Source organism: Nomascus leucogenys, chromosome 16, assembly GCF_006542625.1.
Source record: "Nomascus leucogenys isolate Asia chromosome 16, Asia_NLE_v1, whole genome shotgun sequence".
Classification (NCBI taxonomy): Eukaryota; Metazoa; Chordata; class Mammalia; order Primates; family Hylobatidae; genus Nomascus; species Nomascus leucogenys.
Window position 1 is genome coordinate 95,741,240 of NC_044396.1, and position 21,781 is coordinate 95,763,020.

A 21,781-nucleotide genomic window follows, 5' to 3' on the forward strand; every position below is an offset into this window, starting at 1 on the left:
GACTAACGCGCTGACACGGCGGCACAGGGTTTTACAGGCCACGGGCCCTGCTGGCGAGACGGGGAGGGAGGCTGAGAAGCTGGAGGAGGCAGCGCAGCAGCCAGAGCGCCGGCTGTGCGCAGCAACGGGCGTGCCTCGTCCTGTCCTGGGCGGCACCAATGCCCCCCGCCCCCGCCCCACCCCAGCTCCCCCGGTCCCACAGCTGGTCGAGGGAAACTCAAACTGCAGGCCACAGGGCCAGGAGCTGCATCCTGGCCGCACTGACCCTCAGGGCCCAGACCCTGCCTGGCCACAGACAATCTGAGCCCAGCTGGCCACGGGAACCCCCAGCCCACGCACTCTGGAGGGCTCCAGGGCAGCTACCACGCTCACAGGAGCCCCGCTGGGGTTTGGGCTTGCCCGTGGTGTTTGGTGGACACAGTGGGAGCTAGGGCAGGGTTCGGGCCACTGCGCTGTGGCTGGCTGGAGAGACTGGGCCCTCAAAGGCCTGCATGGCGCTTTGTGAACTGATGTGGGGCCCCGAGAAAAGTCCTGGCGGTCATGGAGGTGGGGCGGGGGCTCTTGGTGCCATCCCAGCTGGGGTGTGGCCGTCCTGCGCACTGCAACAAGGGCCTGACTGGACCAGAGCTGCCTTTGGGTCTCCAGGCCGGAGGTGGGGGTGCAGGGCTAGCCCCAAATGCCAGCGTCCTCTGGGCTTCTTGTTGGGAGGGTGGGCTCCAGTGGCCTCCTCCCTAGCGTTTCCCCAGCCCCGGGCTGCTGACTCACACCCACGCCCAGGGCCCCATCCCAGCCGGCTCAGCCACACTGGCTTGACTGGTTTGCCTGGCCCGCCTGGCCCAAGCCTGCCTGGAGCAGTGCTCCCGCCCCTGTTGAGTCCTAGCCCCAGAAGCTCAGGAGCAGAGGGACAGCCACTGCCAGGGGAGTGCCGAATTGGACACACAGAGACCGGAAGGGCCTGGGGGAGGGACATGGCACAAGGTGGGGGACGGTGTCAGGGGTGGGGCAGGGCCAGCAAGCAGCACTGCCAGCCCACAAGGCCCTTCTAGCAGCGGCACAATCTGCCCATCCTTGGGCCCACAAGAGGCCAGGTGCGTTCCTGCTGGCTGGCTCTCGCCTGTGCCTCTCTGAGGCCCCCTGTGCAGTGGAGTATGTGCTGCTGGAGGAGCCCGTGCTCCTCAAGGTTGTCCGTGTGCTTCCCTCGGGAGGAGGTCCGGGTGGGGACTCCCTCTTTGCCAGGATGCACGGCCCTTTTGGTGCCCCGTAAGTGTCTCTTGAGACTAATGTGGATGGGGGCCTCTCACCCCAAGCTCACTGACGGTCGTTTTCCCTTAGGGAAGCCTGGGGAGAACCGCCCGCTGCAGAGGAAAGCGGGCCGGCAGGCGAGGCAGCCCGCGCCGGCTGAGAGCCCACAGGCCCCCACAGGTGAGAGCCCGCATGTCCCGCGCCGCTGGGTGTGAGCGGGTGAGCTGTTGGTAGGGGGCTGCCCTGGGCCGGGACACGCTCGGTGTGGGCGCGCGCTTGCGTGTCATGTACACGTGTGCTTGTGCGCGTGTGCAGGTGCGTGCACGTGTGGGAGTGCGCGTGTACGCGGACCTGTGAGCGCTCGGCGCAGGCCCGCGACACGCCCGAGCCCCTCCCGCCGCGCCCCGCTCTCGCCCACCTCCGGGTGCTCCACTTGCCCGCCGCCCGGGTGCGTGGCCTCTCGGGAAGACCCTGCCCTGCGCCACTCGCCCTCGCGGGGGTCGGGGCCGCCTCCAACCCGGGGCCGCCGCGTCGTGCCCGCCCCGCGCGCGCCGCTCTCTGGTGGCAGGAAACGGGGCCCTGCGCGTCGCCTTGGGCCCGGATCGCCTTCTCAGGCTCTGCAGCTCCGACCCTGCGCTGCTCCCGACCGGGGTCGGCCGCTCAAACCTTCTTCCGGGCCCGGTACCGCCCTGAGGCTCAGCAGCGCCTCCCAACGCGAACTCGTCGTCGGTCTCCACGCACCCGCTGCCTCCCTCACTGCTCATTGTGTCCTCGCCGCTGCCCACCCTCCTGCTTCTGCGCTGGTGCCGCTGGCCTGCCTCACCCACGGTTCTGCCTGCTCTTCCCTGGGCTCCTCTCCACGGAGCCGACGGGCCTCTCGGCCCACATCAGGTCTGACCCTGGTGTGCCCCTGCTGGGCCTGGGCGATGCTTCCGAAGCCTCCAGATGCAGGCCTGGCACCAGCAACCAGCTGTCCCCCCAGCCCAGGCCCGGCACCGCCCATCGCCTGATCGCCTGTGTACCCCGCCACCCCGCCCCAGGTGTCAGGATAAGGAGCCTGACCCCGTCCTGAGGACGGAAGTAGTGGCAGTTGTTTGATAAGAGCCTCAGGTGTGCGGGAGCACCGCCGCGGAAGGCCCCGTGGTATGTAAGTGGTGGAGCGTGTCCAGTAGCTGGGGATTTGGCCTTGGCAAGAGGCAGCTATGAGAGGAAGCAGGGAACACAAGGCCAGGCCCTAGGAAAATCTGGGGAAGATGTCCCTTCTGTCACTGAAGGCCAGCACCGAGGCTCTGCCTGGGACCGTCTCCTATCATTTCTGTGTCTGGGTGTCACTTTCTGCAGATGTAGGCTCCTGGTGGGAAACCAAGAGGCCGCTCTTCTGCTCTCAGTGTCATGGAAAGGCAGGGATGCCCCCATTTTGCTTTCTGTAGTTTGAGGTGGACTCCTAGCCTTCCTCCAGGACAGCCCCGCCTCACTGGCTAGGCGTCTTGGGGCCTCAGCCGCACTGCGGGGTGTGGGGCAGACAGGACCTGGGAGCTCCATCTTGTCGAGGGAAACTCAAACTGCAGGCCACAGAGCCAGGAGCTGCATCTTGGCCACACTGACCCTCAGGCCTTCCCATCAGGAGCCTGCACCTGGAGAAAGTGACACCAAGACACAGGGAGCCCCGTGACCCCTGCCATGGTGCCTCTTTTTGCTACAAAGTGGGTTTCCAGCTCAGAAGCAGGGCTGCCGGCGGTGCTAGGACTGCACAGGTGGGGTTGGCAGGGGGGATTCTACACATCTGCTAGGAAGTCTATTTCAGCCAGAACAGACTGTGTGCCCTTCAGAGCAGCAAGTGTCAAGTGAAACTGCTCTGCCTCCAGACGGTAGGCTCAGAGCTAGGCACTTAGTTTTGGGGACGTGCAAGGCTGCAGCCCACAGCCGTGGCCACCCAGCTCACGTGCCTTCGGAGGAGTCCATGCCGCTGACTCAGCGCTTTCTGTGCCGCGGGGACACCTGGTCGCCATCACATGGACACGCTATTTTTGCACTCGGAGGCTATTCCAGGAAGTCCATCCAGACAGAGCACGCCTTCCCCAGCCTCCTCCTCTCGGCCTGCAGGCCTGCTCTCCCCACGTCTGGTGATCTGTAAAGAGGGCTTGTTCTGCGTGGGTGGGAGCTGCTCTAGATCAGTCTTGGAAAATGAGCTCATGCCGTTGGCGTAGCCACCATTCTGCCCCCATGCCACTCTGCCCCGGGGCCTGCTGGCTGACGTCCATGGTGCAGTCATGATGTCCACGTGCCTGTCTGTGCCCTCGCTGCGGCCGACTCTCTCTAGGGGCGTCCCCACAGGATGCAGAGCCTCTCCTTGAGCTTGGTGTTCCCTGCTCCTCACAGACCCCCCCCCCAGCCTTTCCCAGCTGTCCGCATCTCCAGGGCTTGTTCACTTCAGGCCCTGGAGAGCCAGCCCAGCCCTCACTGGTGTCCGGAGTCAGTGATACATAGCGCTTGAGTGACTCTTCCCACCCACAGGAAGTGGGTGATCAGGTGCCCCCGGGGGCTGTCCCTTGCTGCTGCCCCCCAGGACCTCCCTGCATGGGACTACAGTGTGTGGGGAGGTCAGGCTGGAGTTGGTGTAGGAGCCTTTCCCAGCCTTTCCCCTTCATCGGTGCCCTCCCCAGGAGGCATCTGAGCTGCAAAAGGGGCGAATGCGATGTAGACACTTGGGCCCCGGGACTCGCCTGTGTCGTCTGGGCTGGGCCCGGCAAACACCGCAAACACCTTTTCCACCACGCAATAGATGGCTGCTGGGCTGCCCATGGGTGTGACTGTGGAGCTGGGAAACCCAGCCTGGGAAGGTAGCATTCCCAGGAGCTGCTTTTCCAAAAGAAGAATAGCCTCCACCAGGAAGGTGTGGCTGAGCCCCAGAGCCCCAGAAACCTGTGGGAGGCTCCACAGGGGGGCCTGCCAGAGGATACACACCCACCCTATCTCCTGCACGCAGGATCCTCCAACCAGACAGTGTGGTCCAAGCAGCCTGGCAACTTCCACCTTAGCCAGCAGCCCTGGGCCACACTGGGGACGGTCCCAAACATGGCCTGTGCTGCTGTCACGGTGCTAAGGGGCCTGGCAAGCACAGGGTCTTTCTTGCTGGACGGAGGCACAGGTGCCAGAATCTATCTTTTGCCCTGCAGTGTCCTGGCACAGCCTAGATCTATGGACCCTTCACTGGATGCTTTATCCTCCACCCCCCAGAACTCCTGGGACCATTGAGATGCCCAGGAGATGGGGAGGTCCCTGTGCCTGTGTCCCCTTGCCACTGTAGCAGCTGCCACATCTACCAGCTCTGCAGTGTGGCCACCGGGCACGGCCTCGCCAGGCTGACATCAAGGAAAGCCAGCCATGCTGCGGGTTTCCTTCCCTCTGGCTCTCTACTTCTGCCTCCCCTTTCCACTGTTTTTGGTTTGGGTTTTTGTTTTGTTCTGTTTTGTTTTTTTTGAGACGGGGTCAGGTGTCTTGCCCAGGCTGGAGTTCAGGGCTATTCCCAGGTGTAACTCTAGCTCACTGCAGCCTCCAACTCTGGGTGTAAGTGATTCTCCCACCTCAGCCTGAGTAGCTGGGACTACAGGTGTGTGCTCCCACGTCCGGCAAGGCCTCTTTCAGTGTAACTGTATGGGTTTTTCTCCATCTTTTTTTTGTCTTTACAATTTTTCTTCTCAAGGACTTGGGCTGTTTGACTTGAGTCTTCCAGTCTGGATTTTGCTGATAAGATGGAACACCTCGAGATGCATCTTTGTTTAGCATTTAGACGTACGTCCCCTCCTCGTTTGCTCAGTGGAATTACGATTGGCACTTGGAAATGCATCGTCTTGGGTGCGTTCTTTAAGCTGAAACTTTTTGTAGATCTGGCAGGACATTTAACACCAGGCCATGAAGCCTGCTTCAGAAGTGACTGAAACGACAATCTGCCTTATAGTGTATATTTAAAAAATGATTTTGTCGTGTGAATAATTAATGCTGCCATTTACAGATAAGTGAGATCAGAAACATTAGTTTCATATATTGTAGTTTTTAGTTTCTGAATACCATTGGATTCTTTTTCTTTTCTTTTTTTTTTTTTTTTGAGATGGAGTTTCGCTCTGTTGCCAGGCTGGAGTGTACAGGGGCTTGGCTCACTGTAGCCTCCGCCTCCCAGGTTTAGGGCAATTCTCTTGCCTCAGCCTCCCGAGTAGCTGGGACTACGGGCGCCCGCCACCACACCCAGCTAGTTTTTGTGTTTTAGTAAGACAGGGTTTCACCATGTTGGCCAGGATGGTCTCGATCTCTTGACCTTGTGATCCGCCCGTCTCGGCCTCCCAAAGTGCTGGGATTACAGGCATGAGCCACCACTCCTGGCCGCTGGATTCACTTTAATAAATTTTAGTTTCTTTTTGAAAATTATCCATATTAGTGTCCATTTCATTCATATTTTCCTTAATATACTTCAATACCTATTTAAAGCTCTTTTCTGCCTAATTTAACATCTGGGCCACCCGTTCATCTGCTTCCATTAGCCAGCTTTTTATCTCTCCTTTTTTTTTTCTTTTCTTTGTTTTTTTGAGACAGCATCTGGCTATGTTGCCCAGGTTGGTCTTCGAAATCCTAGGCCCAAGCGATCCTCCTGCCTTGGCCTCCCAGTAGCTGGGCTTACAGGCATGAGCCACCAGGCCTGGCTCCTCTTCCACTTTTACGGACCCGTTGTGATTGCATTGGAAGGAATGCTGCTGTCTGCCGGTGAAGATGAACTGCTGCTGAGCCTCCTGAGCGAGGATATTGAGAAGAGAGAATTTGCCAAGATGCTAGTCACACACCAAGTACAGAGGCTATGTTGATCTGCTGCGGCAAAAAGACCACTCGTGGTGTGGCAGCTCTCACTGGCCCTGCTGCCTCTTCAAGTTTACTGCAGTCCGTCACCCATGGTCATTAGTAATTTTTTTTGCAAAGGCCAGGCAGCTGAATCTAATGGAGATGGAAACCACCACACCTGCTTCCCTGGTCTCTGATGTTGGTGTTAACCTCTGCAATTCCTCAAGCAAAGCACTCCTTCTGTCAAGCTCACTGTCTTGCTGAAGGAGGAAGTTCCACAGTGTGTATCCCAATAAACAGGGCAGAATCTACAGACCCACTGAACCCATTAGAGATGGACTCGGGCCACAGTGCCTTCCGTGACTTCTATAAACAGAGGGGCGTGGTGATCCTGTCAAAGTCCTGGCATCAATGTCAGTGTCCCACTACACACCATGTTTCCCGTCCTCGAAAAGCCTCTCTGTACCCCTCTATGTCGGTGACACTTAACCCTGGTAAATGGCCACAGACCCCTTCGGGGACAGAGTAGGAGCGTAACTGGCGGGAGTGGTTGGCATGCTTTGTATTGGGAGAGCCCCATGCCCTAGGGCGTCCAGCCTCCTCTTCAGTTTGGCAGCTGTGAGTCCTGAATTTCACTCAAATCTGGAAACTGGGTGAGAGACTGTGGCAGCTGCTGTCTGGCTGGCAGAGCCTGATGTGTCCTATGATCATACTCACTGGGTCTGCAACACTCTACTGACCTCGTCCAGAATCCCACATCCCAGTTGGTATTAGGGCAATCAGTTCTCTGGCTGTTTCCCCAATATCAACCCGAGCTTGCAAAAGACAGGTCACCACAGAGCTCCTGAAAGATGCCAGGACTTCACTCATTCGTGCATTTCCTTTTTTTTTTTTCTTTTTGAGATGGAGTCTCGCTCTGTCACCCAGGATGGAGTGCAGTGGGGCGATCTTGGCTCATTGCAACCGCTGCCTCTCCGGGTTCAAGCGATTCTCCCTGCCTCAGCCTCCCAAGTAGCTGGGATAACAGGTGCGTGCCACCATGCCCCAGCTAATTTTTGGTATTTTTAGTAGAGACGGGGTTTTATCATGTTGCCCAGGCTGGTCTCAAATTCCTGACCTCAGGTGATCTGCCCTCCTTGGCCTCCCAAAGTGCTGGGATTACAGGCTTCAGCCACTGCACCCAGCCTCATTCATGCATTTCTTACTGTTGTTGTTTGAGACAGGGTCTTGCTCTGTCACCCAGGATGGAGTGCGGTGCAGTGATCATGGCTCAGTGCAGCCTCAACCTCTTGGGTTCAAGCAGTCCCCCAACCTCAGCCTCCCGAGTAGCTAGGACTATAGGCACACAGCACCAGGCCCCGGCTCTTTTTTTTATTTTGTAGAGATGAGGCTTCACTATGTTGCCCCAGGCTAGTCTTGAACTCCTGACCTCAAGCGATCCTTCCACCTCGGCCTCCCAAAGTGCTGGGATTTAAAGGCGTGAGCCCACCGTGCCTGGAACCCTGGTGGAATCTTTAGGGTTTTCTATTAATACATATAAAATCGTATCATTGGCAACAGAGATAATTTTACTTCCTCCTTTCCAATTGGATGTCTTGGGTTTCTTTTTCTTGCCTAACTGCTGTGTCTAGAACTCCCAGCACTGTGCTGAAACAGTGGCAAGAGCAGGCATTTTTTGCCTTCTTCCTTAACCTTAGAGAAAAACTCTTTAGCCTTTTTCCGTCGAGGATGGCGTTTGCTGTTGGTTTTTCCTAAATGCTCTGTATCAGGCGGAATAAATTTCTCTTCTAGTTTGTCGAGTGTTTCTTCGTTTATGTTGGTTTTGGTTTCTCTGCTCTGTTTTTTTTTTGAGGGGGGGACAGGGGCACAGTCTGTCACCCAGGCTGGAGTACAGTGGTGCAATCCCAGCTCACTGCAGCCTTCGACTTCTGGAGCTCAAGCCACCCTCCCATCTCAGCCTCCCAAGGTAGCCGGGACTACAGGTGTGTGTCATCAGGCCTAGCTAAATTTTTAATTTTTTGTAGAGATGGGTTCTTACTATGTTGTCCAGACTGCTCTTGAAACTCCTAGGCTCAGGTGATCCTCCCGCCTTGGTTTCCCAAAGTGTTGGAGATGACAGGTGTGAGCCACCATGCCCAGGCTTTGTTTGGAGATGTTTGATTACTGATTTAATCTCCTTGCTAGTTATATGTCTATTCAGATTTTCTATTTCTTCATGATTTAGTCTTGATAAGTTTTGTGTTTCTAGGAATTTGTCCACTTCATCAAGGTCACTCAATTTGTTGGCATATAATTGCTCAGAGTACTCTCTCACGATGTTATTTATTTATGAGATGGAGTGTCGCTCTGTTGGCCCAGGCTGGAGTGCAGTGGCATGATCTTGGCTCACTGCAATCTCCACCTCCTGGTACCTGGGATTATAGGTGCCCGCCACCACGCCTGGCTAATTTTTGTATTTTTTGTGGAGTCAGGGCTTCACCATGTTGGCCAGGCTGGTCTCAAACTCCTGACCTTAGGTGATCTGCCCTGCCTGAGCCTCTCAAAATGCTGGGATTACAGGTGTAAGCTACCATGCCTGGCCTGCTTCATATATTTTGATGATCAGACATTAGGTACATACATATTTATATTATTTATATATTCTTGCTATATTGAACTTTTTTGATATATAATGTCCTTCTTTTCTCTTGTGAACTTTTTAAAAAAATTTTATTTTTTTATTTTTTTTTTGAGGTGGAGTTTCACTCTTGTTGCCCAGGCTGGAGTGCAATGCATGTTTCTCGGCTCACTGCAACCTCCGCCTCCTGGGTTTCAAGCAATTCTCCTGCCTCAGCCTCTCAAGTAGCTGGGATTACAGGCATCCACCACCACACTCAACTAATTTTGTATTTTTAGTAGAGATGAGGTTTCTTCCATGTTTGGTCAGGCTGGTCTCGAACCCCTGACCTCAGGCGATCTGCCCGCCTCAGCCTCCCCAAATTTGCTGAGATTACAGGCGTGAGTCACCGTGCCTGACCTCCCTTGTGAACTTTTTGATTTAAAAATCTATTTTGTCTGATACTAGTACAGTCATTCCTGCTCCCTTTTTGGTTTCTAATTTGCACGGAAATATCTTTTTCTGTTTTCATTTTCAATGTTTGTGTTTTTTAATCTAAAGTGAATCTTTTGTAGACAGCATATACTTGGATCAGGGGTTTTTATCCATCCTGCCAATCTCTGTCTTTTGATTGGAGAGTTTAATCCATTACATTTAAAGTAATTAGTGATAAAGAGAGGCTGGGCACAGTGGTTCATGCCTGTAATCTCAGTGCTTTGGGAGGCTGAGATGAGAGGGTTGCTTGAGGCCTGGATTTTGGAGACCAGCCCTGGGCCACATTCTACAGAAAATTAGCCAGGCATGGGTGGCATGTGCCTGTAGTGCTAGCTACTTGGAAGGCTTGAGATGGGAGGATCACTTGAACCCAGGAGTTTGAGGTTACAGTGAGCTATGATTGCACCACTGCACTCCAGCCACAGTGACAGGGCAAGACCCCACCTCTAAAAAACAACAAAAAAAATAATTATGACAAGAAAGACCTACTTTCTGTCATTTGCTATTTGTTTTATATATGCCATATAACATTTTTTGTCCCTCATTTCCTGAATTACTGTCTTCTTGTGTTTAGTTTATTTTTTGTAGTGAAATGTTTTGAATTTCTTCCTCAATTCTTTGGTATATATCTATAGGTTTTCTTTGTGGTTACTATGGGGTTTACATTTAACATCCTAAAGTTCTAACTCTCCAATTTGAATTTATACCAGCTTAACTTCAACAACATAAAAAACTCTGTTCCTTTACAGCTTTGTCTCCACTCCTTTCAGTTGCTGATGTCACAATTACATCTTTATACATTGTGTACCCTAAAACATAATTCTTATAAATGCACTGGTATCTTAAATTATCTAGGAAAAAAAAGTGGAGTTACAAACCAAAATTATAGTAATAGTAGCTTTTAAACTAATAATTTAAAAATATGGGCTGGGCGTGGTGGCTCAGGCCTGATAATCCCAGCACTTTGGGAGGCCAAGATAGATGGATTACCTGAGGTCAGGAGTTCAAGACCAACCTGGCCAACATGGTGAAACCCCGTCTCTACTAAAATACAAAAATTAGTCAGGTGTGTGGCAGGTGCCTGTAATCCCAGCTACTTGGAGGCTGGCAGGAGAATCACTTGAACCTGGGAGGCAGAGGTTGCAGTGAGCCGAGATCATGCTATTGCACTCCAGCCTGGGCAACAGAGCGAGACTTCATCTCAAAAAAAAAAAGTGTGTGTGTGTATACATATATATATATTATATATCCTAAATCCTATAGAAAACAGACATAGAAGTTACCCACATGTTTACCTTTATTGAGATCTTTATTTCTTCTTAACGGTTTTGAGTTACCATCTAGCGTCCTTTCATTTCAACCTGCAGGACCTCCTTGAGCATTCCTTGCAGGGCAGGTCTAGTGGTAACAAACTCCTTCAGCTTTTGTTATCTGGCAATGTCTTATTTTCTTCCTCACATGTGAAGGATAGTTTGCTGGATATAGGATTCTTTTTTGCTGGTTTTTTTTTTTCTTTCAGCACTTTATTTATTTTTATTTTTTTATTTAATTTTTGAGAGACAGCCTTGCTCTGTTGCCCCAGGCTGGAGTGCAATGTCACAATCTTGGCCCACCACAACCTCTGCCTCCCAGGTTCAAGTGATTCTCCTGGCTCAGCCTCCCGAGTAGCTGGGATTATAGGCACCTGCCACCAGGCCCAGCTAATTTTTGTATTTTTTAGTAGGGACAGGGTTTCACCATGTTGGCCAGGCTGGTCTCAAACTCCTGACCCTCAGGTGATCTGCCCCACCTCGACCCCCCAAAGTGCTGGGATTACAGGCGTGAGCCACTGCACCCAGCCCTTCTTTTAGCACTTTAAATATATTGGCCCTCTGCCTTCTGGCCTCCAAGTTTCTGATGAAAAATCTGCTTGTCATTTTATTGCGGATCCCTTGTATGTGACAAGTTGCTTCTCTCTTGCTATTTTCAGGATTCTCTCTAACTTTGTGTTTCAAAAGTTTGACTATAATGTGTCTCAGTGTGGGTCTCTTTGAGTTCATTTTACTTGGAGTTACTTGAGTTGCTTGGATGTTTATATGCATGTCTTTCATCAAATTTGGGAAGTTTTCAGCCAGTATTTCTTCAAACATAGTCATAAGCTGCATAATGACATTTTGGCCATCAATGAACTGTATATATGTTGGTGGTCCTCAAATATTATAATACTGTATTTTTACTGTACTTTTTATGTTTATATGTACTTAGATACACAAATACTTACCATTGTGTTATAATTGCCTAAGTATTAAATACAGTAACATACTGTACATATTTGTAGCCTTGGAGCAATAAGTTATATACCATATAGTTTAGGTATACAGTAGCTATGGCCATGTAGGCTTGTGTAAGTACTCTCTACGATGTTCACAGAATGTTGAATCACACGAGGATGTATTTCTCAGAACATATTTTTGTTGTTAAGTGATGCATGACTGTATTCTCTCTGCCCCTTTCTCTTTCTTCTCTTTCTGAGGTACCTAAAATGTATATGTTGACCCGTTTGATGGTGTCCCACAGGTCTCTTAGTCTCTTCATTTTTTTTTTTTTTTTTTGAGACAGGGGTCTCACTCTGTCACCCGGGCTGGAGTGCAGTGGCACAGTCACAGCTCACTGCAACCTTGACCTCCTGGGCTTAAGCAATCCTCCCTCCTCAGCCTCCTGAGTAGCTGGGACTGCAGGTGTGTGCCACCATGCCTGGCTAATTTTTGTTTTTGTTTTTATTTATTGTAGAGACAGGGTTTTGCTATGTTGCCCAGGCTGGTCTTCAACTCCTGGGGTTAAGTGACCCACCTGCCTCAGCCTCCCAAGGTGCTGGGATTACAGGTGTGAGCCACCGCACCTGGCCTTTTTGTTAATATTTCCATTTCATTCATACATTATTTTCTTGACTTCTTCCATGTCTTCCTTTAGTGCTTGAGTTCTTTAAGATAATTGTTTTAAAGTCTTTGTCTAGTAGCCATGCCATCAAGGTTATTTTTAGGGAAAGTTTCTTTTTTTTTTTTTTTTTTTTTTTGAGACAGAGTCTTGCTCTGTCTCCCAGGCTGGAGTGCAGTGGCATGATCTCGGCTCACTGCAACCTCTGCCTCTCAGTTTCAAGTGATTCTCCTGCCTCAACCTCCCAAGTAACTGAGATTACAGGCACCCTCCACCATACCTGGCTAATTTTTGTATTTTTAGTAGAGACGGGGGTTTCACTGTGTTGGCCAGGCTGGTCTCGAACTCCTGACCTCAGGTGATCCGCCTGCCTCAGCCTCCCAAAGTGTTGTGATTATAGGTGTGAGCCACCGTGCCCAGCTTTTCAGAGATAGTTTCTGTTGATTTATTTTGTTTTCCTTTGAATTGGCCGTACTTTCCTGTTTCTTTGTATGCCTTGTGAACTTCTGTTGAAAACTGGACATTTGAATCTAATAATGTGGTAACTCTGGAAATCAGACTCGCCTCCTTCCCCAGGGTTTGCTGGGTTTTGTTTTTCTTTTCTTTTCTACTGTTGTAGGCTGTCGCTTTCCAAGGCTCAGCTGGGGTATAAACATAAGGTCTTCTTGGGACTCTTCTGAGTCTTTCTTTGGCATTTATGGTCACTTTCTAATTTCCCCAGTATATATAGTTGTTTTGAATGTCCTAGCCTTTCATGTTTGGCTCCTAAGAAGAGAAAAAGAGAAAAATTAAGAGGGAAAAAAGGCACCAGCTCTTTACATCCCTGGAAGTCACTTCAGCCAGAGGGGAGGGGCTTGCAACAATGTGGGGAGGGGCCATGACAGTGGCTGCTGCTGCTTCGTCTGCCCCTCAGGAGCCATTGCTGCTTAACAAGTGACCACAAACTTCATGACTGTCTTATCATCCGGCCGTTTCTGTGGGTCAGGAGTCCTGGCACAGCCTAAGTGGATCCTCTGGCTCAGCACCTCTCACAAGGCTAATGCCAAGGTGTTTCAGCCAGGGCTGCATTCTCATCTCAAGGGTCGACTGGGGAAGGATGCGCCTGCAGGCTCCCATGCTTGTTGATGAAATTCAGTTCCTTGTGGGCAGTTGGACTGAGGGGCCCCCATGTCTTGCTAGATGTCAGTTTTGCTACGTGAGCCTCTGCATGAGCATCTTGCAACATGGCACTTAATTCATCAAAGCCTGCAGGGGAGAGAGTCTGCCATCAAGACAAAGGTAGCAATCTTATTTTTTATTATTATTTTTTTGAGATGGAGTCTTGCTCTGTCACCCAGGCTGGAGTGCAGTGGCCCAATCTCAGCTCACTGCAAGCTCCGCCTCCTGGGTTCACGACATTCTCCTGTCTCAGCCTCCTGAGCAGCTGGACTACAGGTGCCCACCACCACGCCCGGCTACTTTTTTTGTATTTTTAGTAGAGACGGGATTTCACTGTGTTAGCCAGGATGGTCTCGATCTCCTGACCTCATGATCCGCCCCGCCTCGGCCTCCCAAAGTGCTGGGATTACAGGCGTGAGCCACCACGCCCAGCCAGGTAGCAATCTTATGTAACGTAATTACAGGAATGATGGACATCACATCCCATTACCTTCGCTGTGTTTTTCTTGGTTAGAAGCAAGTCACAGGTCCCACCCACACTCAAGGGGAAGGAACTACACAAGGCATGAATACCAAGGAGCAAGGATAGCCGGGGCCATTATAGAGCTTGCCCCCACAGCACCATAAATTAGTCCACTGATTCAAAGCATATACTGCATCCCATAAGATACAATGATATATTCTCAGGATACAATCTCCAACTGGCACTGCAACCAGGTCTTAAGGCCACTAAACCATTCTATCATGCCAGCTCCTCTTGAGCCAGGATACCTAGTAAGACCAGTGCATTCCATGGGAAAGAAGTTAGCTGGAAAATAAGTTCCTTAGCATCAATGTTGTATATGTTACCATGATGTGGAATAAATATTTCATTTATTTATTTATTGAGACAGAGCCTTGCTCTGTCCCCAGGCTGGAGTACAATGGCATGATCTTGGCTCACTGCAACCTCCGCCTCCCGGGTTCAAGCAATTCTTGTGCCTCAGCCTCCTAAGTAGCTGGGATTACAGGCGCCTGCCACCATGCCGGGCTAATTTTTATATTTTAGTAGAGATGGGGTTTCATCAGTTGGCCAGGCTGATCTAACTCCTTACCTCAAGTGATCCGCCTGCCTTGGCCTCCCAAAGTGCTAGGATTACAGGTGTGAGCCACTGCACCTGGCCGGAATAAATATTTTATAAACTCATGGTGGCACGGGCAACATCATTGCAGTCAAGAACAAATTCATATCTAGAATCCATTCCTCCAGTGAGGACACGCGGTGCCCCTTCATGATGGAAAGGGTTCAGTGTGGTCAGCCTGCTGGCAGGTGGCTGAGCCCCCGGAAGTGGAGCCATGCTGGGGGCTCAGTGTCCATCTCTGCTGCTGGAAGGTTCAGTGTTCAGTGGTGGCAGCCTTGGGAGGAGGAAGCTCTATGTTGTAGAGCCCATGCAAAGCCCCCATCTCTGCTGCTGCTCGTTGATAAGCGTGAAGGTGGCTGGAAAGTATGACTGCCATCCACAGTGCATGGCGTCGCCCTCCTGATGATCCCTCTTGGTACATTCTCCCCAAAATGCATGACCCTGGTGGACATTTGCAAAGGTGCACAACCTCTTCACATTCTGTGCCGTCCACCCACATCCTCTTTCCCAGATATGCTTCTTACCGATCTCCCAAGCCTGCTCTTTTTGGTATCCAGCCAAACCATTAACTACTGCCAGGAACAAAGTCCATATTTTTCTTCCATGGATCTCTTAGTCCCGACAAAGTGGACAACAAAATTCACAGCTCAAAGTGCTTCTCATTGCCAGGCACACTCCTGACTTAAGGCTGGAGCTCAATACACCACGAGGGACCGTCTGAGAAGCAGGGCTGCTTTTCTTTCCTGTCAGTCAGGCGATCATGAGGAGCTTTCCATGATGCCATTGGTGTGGATCAAGAGGGAGGAGGTGATGGAGGAGCACCCGTGTCACAGGCATCTGAGCTGCCAGGACCTTCGCAAACCCAGTTTCTTATGTTTCATCTTCATTCGGTGATGAATTGCTGGTTCACACGCCCAACCTCATGGCTTGGTGGGTCTGGTACTATCGGTTTCATGATGACTACCCCAAATGGTGGCATTATTGGGAGTCTTGTGGTTACGCATCAGTGCTCGCCAGGGCCCCATAAGCAAACCAGAGTTTTTTTCTCTCAAAAGAAGAATAGCTTAGGCTCACGCCTGTAATCCCAGCACTTTGGGAAGCTGAGGCAGGAGGATTGCTGAGCCAGGAGTTTCAGACCAGCCTGGGCAACACAGTGAGACAGTGTCTCTATTAAAAAAATTAAAAAAAAAATAGCTGGGTGTGGTGGTGCACACTTTTAGTCTTAGCCACTTGGGAGGCTGAGACAAGAGGACTGCTTGAGCCTTGGGAGGTCAAGGCTGCAGTGAGCTGTGATCGCACCACTGCCCTCCAGCCTGGGCGACAGAATAGGACCCTGTCTAAAAAAAAAAAGTTTTATGCAGACGAGGGCATGACTTTGCTCTAAAACTCTAGGTTGGCCAGGCACGGTGGCTCATGCCTGTAATCCCAGCACTTTGGGAGGCCAAGGCGGGTGGATCACGAGGTCAGGAGATCGAACCATCCTGGCTAACATGGTGAAACCCCGTCTCTACTGAAAATACAAAAAATAGCCGGGCGTGGTGGTGGGCGCCTGTAGTCCTAGCTACTCGGGAGGCTGAGGCGGGAGAATGGCGTGAACCCGGAAGGAGTAGCTTTCACTGAGCCGAGATTTCGCCACTGCACTCCAGCCTGGGCTACAGAGCAAGACTCCATCTCAAAAAAAAAAAAAAAAAAAATCTAGGGTTCTGTGCTGTGATTTTCTTACTGGGTTCTCCAGAAGCTTCAAACAGTATTCATATGTGCAACTGACAATCTGAGTGTCACTGATCTATTGAGTCATAAAGGCTCAAGTGGTGAAGCAGGTGGCATTGAATCGCTGGTCTTACTGCAGAGCCTTTTTCTTGCCCAGGGGCCAACTGAAAGCCAGCAGACCATGAACTATTTAGTGAATGGGTTGCAGGGCTCCAGTGTTGCCTTTGAAAAAGCACATAGGCCTGCAGATATGCCTGGTTTATAGTGGCAGGTACACAATGTGTTCTTTCTTTTTTTTTTTTTTTTTTGAGACGGAGTCTCGCTCTGTCACCCAGCCTGGAGTGCAGTGGGTGATCTCAGCTCACTGCAAGCCTCCGCCTCCTGGGTTCACGCCATTCTCCTGCCTCAGCCTCCTGAGTAGCTGGGACTACAGGCGCCCGCCACCACGCCCGGCTAATTTTTTGTATTTTTAGTAGAGACGGGGGTTTTCACCATGTTGGCCAGGATGGTCTCGATCTCCTGACCTCGTGATCCACCGCCTCGGCCTCCCAAAGTGCTGGGATTACAGGCGGGAGCCACCGGCGCGCCGGCCACAATGTGTCTTTCATCTTAAAATTTTTTTTTTAGAGACGGCGTCTCACTGTGTCACCACTCTGGCAGTGGCAATGATCATCGCTCATTGCAGCCTAGAACTCCTGGGCTCAAGCAATTCTCTCACCTCAGCCTTTTGAGTAGCTGGGATTGTACAGGCCACTGGTGCCTGTGTATATTTCCTCTTTTTAGGCAATATTCTAACATGCCCCAGGCTATTGGATTCCTAGAAACTTCACTGACATTGTAGGACCCTGAATTTTATGGTTTGCATGAAAATGTCATTTCTTACTCAGGCATCCAAGGGTATTTGCTAACTCTGTGTTCATTTAGTCCAATCAGGATAAATTCACTAATACAGTGTATCAGTTCATGCTTGTGGGGGTCAAGACAATAAAGATGGCTGGATTAGATTACCTCAGAGAGTGGGTAGCACTGACCCAGCAGTGAGACAAGAATGTGAGGGTGTTTTGTCAGCCCTATTATGTAAAAGTAAACTTGTCTCTGGTTATCCTTGCAAATTATTATGTTTTCACCTACTACAAGACAAAAGAGGCTGGGCGCAGTGGCTCACGCCTAAATCCACACTTTGGGAGGCCAAGGCAGGTGGATCACCTGAGGTCAAGAGTTCAAGGCCAGCCTGACTAACATGGGGAAACTCCATCTCTACTAAAAATACAAAATTAGCTGGGCATGGTGGCGCATGCCTATAGTCCCTAGCTACTTGGAAGGCTGAGCAGGAGAATCACTTGAACCTGGGAGGCAGAGGTTGTGGTGAGCCGAGAACGCGCCATTGCCCTCCAGCCTGGGCAACAAGAGTGAAACTCCATCTCAAAAAAAAAAAAAAAAAAAAAAAAAAACGAAACATTTTATCTGGGATGAGAGGGGATGATTTAACTCATGAAACTTGAGAAACACAAGAACAACAAAAATACTTTCCTTGAACATTTTCAGCTAGAATGACAAGGCATTCTCCTACATAAAACATTATAATTTCCCACTACTCCAAAGGATTCCAATAAATAATTTTACAATGAAGGTCCTGGATCAAAAACTGGCAAGTGACACCTGGCCCCCGACAAACATGAGTCACAGGTCCCTGTGCAGGTCCCAGCGTCCAGTCCTCCAAGAACCAGCACTGCCGGAGCCTCGCTGTGGTTTTCTCCTCCCCGATGGGACCAGCTGGAGTTCCAAGCTGCTTCACAGAGGCCAAAGATGACAACACGATTGGTGGTCAAAGCCAAGGTTTCCCTGCGCTGCCTTCGTCTTCTTCCCATGGGCTGGCCTGAGTGCTGCAGCTGGGCCCCAGGAGACGAGCTCCTCACCCAAGCTGGAGAGCATCTGCTGCACCCGCCATGCCGGGAAGAGCTCGGGGGGCTTTCTCCCATAGCAATTTTTTGCGTTGGGGTCCCAGTCGGTGGGATGAGGCCCTGGGATGAGGTCCTGCATTTGGCCGGACATGACTCAAATACTGATACTTCGACTGCCATGAAGAGGTTCTGGAACACCACGATGCTCCAGGAGAAGCTCCTGGCTGGGCTGCAGGCAGCAAGAGACATGGCCAGCAGCCATCACAGCAGCACTGCTTCACACTGGGGATGTGGACGTTACAGCCCTGCACCAGCAAATCCCTCCTCTCACAAACAGCCTGATTCATCCATGATGAGGAGCTTCCCTTGAACAGAGTTCTGGCACTGATTCCTCGGGCGACTGCTACTGCCCGGGTTAACCTGCACTTGCCACGGGCTGGGCTGGTCGTGGTCTTGAACCTGGAGGAGAGTCCTATGTCTCACTCCCGCTCTTCCTGCCTGAAGGTGCTGCCGAGGACATGGATGAGGATAGCCTGGGCAGGGGGCCCCCACATGTCCAGCACCCCATCCTTGTGAATGATTATAGGGAGAAAAGCATTTTCCAGGCCAATGGCTCACCCTAGGGTGCCCAGGGGTCATGTTGATTTGGTCCGGAAAATATATCACATCTGTAGCAGCAGGTGCAGTTGGAATAGCCACCTGCTGAGCTTTTTGAAAATTCACAGACATTCTCCAAGGTATGCCTGCCTTCCGCCTCGGCCCAGCTAGGGAGTCAGGTGGGGGCTGTGCTGGAGATCACCAGCCCTGCATTCTTTCACATCTTTTGGGAAGGTAGCACTAACCTCGGCATTTTCACCAGACATGCAGATTTGAGTTCATTAACCTGGTAGGAAAGAAAAATTGCAGGGCTTCCATTTAACTTTTTATACCATGACAGCCGTAACCCTGTGGGTTGCAGAGCTGATGTGGGATGCCGCGGTTTCTGGGATGTCTTTTTAGCCTTACACGCTCAGGAGCTTGCAAAGTGACCACAGGCAGGTTCTGCAGAACTCCCAGGCCCAGCTCGAGATGAACTTGGACCACAATTGCATGATCCCTGACCATCAGCCTCCACTTTGACTGGTGGACCACCATGGTGTTTTGGGGCCCCATGAATTTGGCACTCACCAGAGTCAGTGTTCTGTGGGGCCCTGAAAGCGCAGGATGTCGCCCTTGTTGTGGAGCACCCCACTGAAGGGGCAAGTGGCTCCTGTGGAGGCTGGGAGGGCAAGTCCTGTTGCACCTGAGAGCCCAGGGGAGCCCGCTTTCTTGTCAACCACAGGTGAGGACAAGGACAGGAACACAACCAAATCAGCGGCACAACTGTATCTTTTTAGGGGTCTGTCTCCCTGGCACCTTCTGGTGCCAAGTACTGCATCTATCAGAGTACAGTCAGGAAACTGAGAACTTACTACATTTAAGTATTTTAAAATTGTAGGGCTTGCATGGTGGCTCACGCCTGTAATCCCAGCTCTTTGGGAGGCTGAGGCAGGTGGATCGCTGCAGTGCAGGAGTTCAAGACCAGCCTGGGCCAACATGATGAGATTTCATCCCTACCAAAAAAAAAAAAAAAAAAAAAAAAAGCCCGGGCGTTGATAGTGGCAGATGCCTGTGCTCCCAGCTTCTCCGGGGAGGCTGAGGTGGCAGGATCGGTTGAGCCTGGGAGCTGAGGCTGCAGTGAGCCCTGAGCATGCCACTGCAATCCAGCCTGGGCGACAGAGGGAGACCCTGCGTCCAAAATAAATACAATAAATACTAAAGTGTTTATGAAGAATGGTTCCAAACAGCTATTATAAGTCCAAAGTAACAAGAAGGACCCCTGAAGCTCCCCACGGAGATGATTCCGGATGCAGCGATGCCCCGGGTTGGAGCGAGGAGGCAGCGGGGGTTTTCTGCGCTCTGCATCCGCGGCGGAGGCCGCTCCCAGGAGCCGGTCATCGCTGCGCCAGGCGGGCCCCGGGCAGACGGCGGGTCGCAGCCCAGCGCGGTGGCATGGGGCCGACTTTGGACTTAGGAAGACTGCGCGGGGCGGGACCAGCTGCTGAGCGCAGGAGCAGCGCGGCCGGGACCTCCTGGTGCGCGCCGAGGACGGTCAGGGAGGCGCGCGGCCCCGAAGACCCAGCCTGAACTAGGGCGTCAGTGCGGGTTTTGCCAGGAGCAGCAGAGCGCGGGGCGGGGACTCCTGGGGCGCAGATCCGGGTAGGGCTGGAGGTGGAGCCGTCCCCGGAGCCGCGCGCCCGAGAAGGGACCCGGAGCGTCTCCCGCGGGCGCCCTGCTCCTCTGGCGCCCCCCGCCACGCTTTACCCCGGGGCCCCGCTCCAGCCTCGTGGCGGGGCGGCCTCCCGTCTCCCTGGGAGTCCCGGAGACGCCCGGCCCCTGCCTGCCGCTCTGGCCCCTGGAAGCTGCGCGCGGACGCGATGCCTCCGACTCAGACCCCGTCGGCTCCACTGTTTCTACCTTTCTGACCCAACTTTTGTTTTTTACGTGTCCAAATCTTGTAATATATTTATCTGTTTTTGAACAATTACATACTAACAGCCATAATGACAACTCGGCCTGGCGGGGTAACTCACACCTGTAATCCCAGAGCTTTAGGAGGCCTATGCGCAAGGATCGCTTCGGCCCAGGAGTTCGAGACCAACCTGGGCAACATAGTAAGACCCCAGCTCTACCAAAACCATTTTTAAAAAAGCATTAGCTGCCTGTAGTGCCAGCTACTCCAGAGGCTGAGGTAGGAGGATCGCTTGAGCCCAGGGAGGTCGAGGCTGCAGTAATCTGAGATCATGCCACTACACTCCAGCCCATAAACATGGAGCCTTATAGCTATATGTAAGGTTTTAAAAATTAAATTTCAAAAGAAAATAAATTTCAATTTTTTTTGCAGGAAGTGTTACAGGATCTGCAATAAAAAGCATAACATATATTAGGATAGAAATATATCCTAACATATGTGATGTATACATTCTCTCTCTATAGGGCAGATATAAAGAAGAGTGGGATAGATATTGTATTTCAAGGAGAGTAACACAGTATACCATTTCTACTTATTGTAGAGCTTGTGTGTGTCTAAAAAGTGTGATTATGGGTGTCCAATCATTTATGGTATTTGTATCCCATTGGCAAAGTAAGAGTTTACTTTAAAATGTATCAGTATACCAGAAATCTGATCCTTTGTAACCATTTAAACTTGTTAGGAAAAACTTTAGATGTCAGCATAGAAATACACCAGGCGTGGTGGCGGGCGCCTGTAATCCAGCTACTCCGGAGGCTGAGGTGGGAGAATCGCTTGAACCCAGAAGGCAGTGGCTGCAGTGAGCCAAGATCGCGCCATTGCACTCCAGCCTGGGCAACAAGAGTGGAACTCCATCTAAAGGAAGGGAGGGAGGGAGGAGGGAGGGAAAAGAAAAGAAAAGAAAGTTTGAGGACCACCGTGTAGACAGCTGGGTGTTCAGAGCTTTACCCAGGAGCCAGGCCCTGTGTGGCCAGCTGTGCCCATCTGCCAGGCATGCATCTCACTAGGCAGCCAGGGCATCCACTGCTTCCGAAAGCTTCCCAGGTCCTATCCCTGTGCCCTCATCAGCGTACTGCACTGTCAAGATCATCTCAGGGGTGTTGAGACCACCAAGCTCCCTGTGGACATGATAAGATGGGAAGATATGCTGATGCCACTTCCACGGAGGGGCAACTTGCTTCTGGTGAATGTTGACTGAGGAAGGAAAAAATATTTACCAGATCAGTCACTGCATAACAGGTGGTAAATTGTATTGATTTGTTTCATT

At 51.5% G+C, this 21,781-nt stretch overlaps 1 pseudogene; it reads right to left on the bottom strand.

Moving 5' to 3' along the window:
- Positions 1–17,853: 17,853 nt before the first annotated feature.
- Positions 17,854–18,517, bottom strand: LOC115830649 (annotated as a pseudogene).
- Between the last annotated feature and the right edge of the window lie 3,264 nt (positions 18,518–21,781).